General features: G+C 42.8%; 1 long non-coding RNA gene across 1 annotated transcript; it reads right to left on the reverse strand.

Moving 5' to 3' along the window:
- Positions 1 to 3,557: 3,557 nt before the first annotated feature.
- LOC134480631 (uncharacterized) lies at positions 3,558 to 4,428 on the reverse strand. Its single transcript, XR_010055273.1, has 2 exons — positions 4,187 to 4,428; positions 3,558 to 3,726 (listed from the first exon to the last, which is right to left on the reverse strand). It is a non-coding gene; the product is annotated as an uncharacterized LOC134480631 (long non-coding RNA).
- Between the last annotated feature and the right edge of the window lie 499 nt (positions 4,429 to 4,927).

A 4,927-nucleotide genomic window follows, 5' to 3' on the forward strand; every position in this document is an offset into this window, starting at 1 on the left:
GTGGTCTGATGAGTCAAGAAGACCATCTCTATCAGCCTGATGAAAGGGATCTGGAAGGAGCTTACAGAACACACGCTTCCTTCTCTGTAACTTACCCTTTATTTAATGCAACAGTCAGTCAAGAGTATGAGGTAACATTAATGCTGAGTGCCAAACCAGGGCACTACACATCAAGTTCTTCGCTCTCCCATCCTTTCTTTCCTCCCCCTCTCCCCCTGCTTCTCATCTCTCTTCTTCCCCATCCCTCTCTCCCTCTGTTTTTCTGGTCACTGCAGCTCCTGTAGTAGTTTCACTTGACCCACAGAGCATAATATTCCTTCTGTTACTCACCTTTGTCATTCACCCATCCTCAACTAGGCCTTGGCATGGGGCTTAGGAACCACTCATCTTTCCCAATCTCCACCACTACCTTTTCACTCCTAGACCTGTATCTGCTCCATATAAAGCCTCTGGGGTCTTCTAGAACTTTCTGGTCATTCCAGAAAATCTCAGTACATCACCCTCTTCTTTCTTCTCCCAATATCAGATCTCACAAGTCTTTGTGTGCAGCTGTCAAAACCTGCCTGGCTTGAAGGCTCTTGTCACAATAAAGTGGTGTGTGAAGTGGCAAGAAATACCTAGCACTGCCCTCTCCAAATACATTTTGTCTTAGTCAGGGTGACTATGACTGTGATGAAACACCTTGAGGACTGCAACTTGGGGAGGAAAAGGTTTATTTGGCTTACACTTACAAATCACTGTTCATTGATGAAAGAAGTTAGGTCAGGAACTCAAACAGAACTCCCTTGGAGGCAGGAACTGTTGCAGGAGTTTTGGAGGGGTACCTTTTACTGGCTTGCTTCCCATGAATGCTTAGCCTGCTTTCAGAACCCAGGGCCCCAGCTCAAGGATAGCACCACTCACAATAGGCTGGGCCCTCCCCCATCAATTACTAATTAAGAAAAATGCCCTATAAATGAGTTTTATGGAGATCTTTTCTCTACTAAAGTTCTCTCCTTTCAGATGACTCTAGTTTGTGTCAGGTTGACATAAACTAACCAGGATACATTTTCTCCACTTATCTTCTCCATTCAATTCTTACTTCTTTTGCTGTAAGGGAGTGGGTGAGTCACCTAGCCAATTCTGCAGGGAATTTCTGCATCCTGGTCCTTCACAGCTGTCTTGGAGCTGCCATTAACGCCTTCTGTTTAATATCAAGTTAGGAAAGTTATTCCCCAGGGTACCATCTTCTCGGATCATGAATTTTGGTCACAGACTGGTGGTGACAGGACAACATTGTTGAGAGAAGAATGTTCCGGGAAGGGGCTCTGATACTTTCACTGGTAAGATGCTCAGATTATGGACTGGAGAAATGGGTGACTCAGTGGCTAAGAGTGCTTGCTGCTCTTCTAGAGGACCCAGGTTTGGTTTATAGCACCTACATTGACACACACACACACACACACACACACACACACACACACACACACACACACACTCACACTCTGAAGTACCCATCAGAATGACATGCATGTTTATGTAAGTTTTTTTTTTTAATGAAGAAGACAGAATTTTTGATCTTACCATTATGGATGCTTTTCTTTTTTTATTGGCTATTTCCTTTATTTACATTTCAAATGTTATCCCCTTTCCGGGTTTCCCCTCTGGAAACCTTCCATTCCAGTAAGTCTGACTTGGTGTTTTTCATCCCAGTCTCAGTCTGGCCTCTGCCCTGTACTCACCACTAGGAGGCAGTGTTCCCGCCTCTCCTGCCTTCAGGAGAGTGGCTTAGTCAGTGGCTAAGTTTCTGTGTGAAGACCTCATTTGCAGACCGAGTAAGCAAGATTTTGGAAGTGACTTCTGTTTCCCAGCATTCGTTGCCACATCCTTTGCAGTGAGGAAACGAAAACACAGCTCCTTGGTTAACGTTTCTGTGATGGAAATCAGGACGACCAGCAAAGATGAGGAGTGGACTGAGCCTCTGAAAACCAGTAGCGGCCACAGAACTTTGGGACCACTTAGACATGGATGGTCCAAGTGAGTGTGTGAAATATAGGCTGCACTGCACAAGCTAGTATGTCTCATATTAATTATGTGTTGAAATAACATTTGGATTGTATCGATGCCAAAATGTATATTATTAAAACATACATTATCTATTTTTATATCTATTTTTCAAGAAAATCTTTGTCTATATATGTGTAAATGCAGAGATTAGAAGTCAATATCTGGTCTTCCTCAATCTCGTTACCTAATTAATTTATTCACATGATACTTTCATTAATTCTTTGAGAACCACATTCATGAATATAATGTATTTTGATCATGTTCACCTGACACACTCCCCCAACTGCTCCTAGATCCACCCATTACCTCCCAACTTCACAACTTCCCTTTTTATAGCCCACTGATTGCACCTTTCTCTATTTTAAAATTTTAAAAAAGTTGAGTGAATGAGTGTTTTGCCTGCATGCATGTATGAGTACCATATGCTTGCCTGGTTCCCATGGAGGTCGGAAGAAGGCATCAGATATCTTGGACACCGAGATACAGGTGGTTGTGAGCAACCTTGTGAGTGCTGGGATTGGAACCTAGGTCTTCCACAAAAACTCTTAACCATTAAGCCATCTTTCCAGCCCCTCTATCTTATTTTTTGAGATAGTATTTCTCACTGAAATGAGCTCATGGATGTGGCTAGACTACCTGGCCAGCAAATCCAGCACTGGAATTCCAGGTGTTTGTTGTGGTGCCCAGCTTTATACGTGGGAGCTAGGTCTCCAGGCTTACCCAGTGAGCGCCTGAGCCTTCTCCTGAACCCCTTCAAAGACTACTGTAGCTCAGGCCTTTAAAGTCATGTGTACGCCCCATGCACGTTGCATTTTTGTGTTTATTTCGTGACTCTGTGTTTTCTCAGCAAATTGAATGGTGAACAGATTGTGGCCCATGTGTCAAAGCCAGTCCTTGGTCTGCTTTTGTAAATAAAGCTACATTACAGCACAGACGCACCCCTTCCTTTGTCCACTGCCTGTGGGTGCTTTAATGACAGAGCAGAGCCATCGCAGAAGAGACTATTAGGGTTTCAAAGTCTGACATGGATTTTCTAGAAAGTGGGGAAACTTTGTAGGTCCTTAATAATTCAACACAAGTACACACACACACACACACACACACACACACACTATTTTTTCTAGAAAGGAAAGATGGAAAATGACTTTTCCAAGGGCCCGCTAGTACACCAAAGCTAAGGCATATCCCCTGTCCCTACTTTGCATAATACTATACTTCAGTTTACCAAATGGAGCTGAAATGGAGGAAACTGTGCAAGGTTCAGCCTCCACCTCACAGTGTGACATTCCCTCCACCCCAGGCCACAGAAAGGCAGAAAGATGGGAGCCGAGGAGGGGAGGCTATAAACCACCATGATGAGGTGGGAGATGTTTCTTACAGCAATCCTCCTGTTCTGCTATTTCCTTATATATTATCTCAGGACTAAGTCTTAATGTTATCACGCTGTCCCTTAAAAGCAGACACAAAATGAACATTGCAGAATCTTTTTAAAAAAATCCTTTTCAGAGTTATTGGTTATCATATTGCTCAGTGATCTTTAATAAGGATAAGCCACAACACAACACATTTTCTCCCAAGTTTCAGTGCCAGGAGAAATGCTGTTCATTCAGATGAATTTGCACCAGATTTAAAATGATGTGGTAACTGTATGGCCAAAGACTTCGCTTATTTAGTCTTGGCCTGGAAGATAAGTGAAAATAGTTCATGCTTAATTTCAACTATGAGATTACCATGCATTTGTGAGGATTCTATTACTACAACAAAATACTTGAGACTATCAACGTACATAAAGAAAAGGTCCATGTGGCTCATGGTTTTGAGGCTTCCAGTCCCCGATCTAGTGGTCCCATGGCATTAGCCATCTGGTGAAGCAGCACAGCATAGAGAGAGCCCAGGGTGGATCTAAACCACATCCCTTGTCATCCAGGAAGCAGAGAGGTTTATCTGGAGTACAGGGGCATCCCCCTATAACTTAAGGACCGCCCACAAAACCCCACCTCCTAAAGGTTCACATACCTCTAAACATGCAATTCTAGGGACCACGCTCCTAACACATCAGTCCCTTCTTTCAATCCCATTTATGTAGGATGTTTGTTTAGGTGATGGTCCAGCATTAGAAACTCCTGTCTTTTACACTTACCCTGCTCTCCTTTCTTGTGCCTTCTTTGGCAGAGAGTTTTAAGAGTCGATTAGTAGCTATACAAAGAAATAGCCTCAATTGTTAACATGTTAGTGTAAAGTAGACACATCTTCCCTTTTCCATTTCCTGGCAGTAGGGTAATGTATATCACTTGCTTAGTTTTACAAACATTTGCCACCAGGGTGAACGTTGCTGGAGAAGGAGCATGAAGCAGATGACTTAAGGAGGCCTCAGAATGAACATTCCCAGTGACATCACTAAAGAAATTCTAAACTTTCTCCTTGGTCTTTGCCACAGACTCCCAACTTATCCCATGCTCCTTTGCCTGCTGTCTCCTTCCTCATTATGGACTCTCCCATATTCCTAAACACATGTGTATTTAAAGCAGATTAATCATTCAAATACCACGATTAGTTCAAGAATTGTGTCTTTTCGAGATGGAATGAGCTAATTAATTTTCTCTCTCTCAGGGAGCCTGGTCTTAGATGTGAGCTAATTAAAGAGCTGCACATCAAAAGAAGTGAAGTGTATCTTGTAAATAGGATTTTATTGAAAACAGATCAAAGGGAGATACACCAACCCATTTCCCGGGTCCTCTGATTTTGGCGAACATCAGGCAGATGGTGAGGAAGACTAATAAGGAGAATGGGCTCAACCCATTTAGAGGCAGAAGTTTACTTCTTGAGATATTTATGGTGAGGTTTCTAATTTAGAATAAGGGAGCAGATGTCTGGGTTCGTG

This window comes from Rattus norvegicus, chromosome 10 (genome assembly GCF_036323735.1).
Source record: "Rattus norvegicus strain BN/NHsdMcwi chromosome 10, GRCr8, whole genome shotgun sequence".
Classification (NCBI taxonomy): Eukaryota; Metazoa; Chordata; class Mammalia; order Rodentia; family Muridae; genus Rattus; species Rattus norvegicus.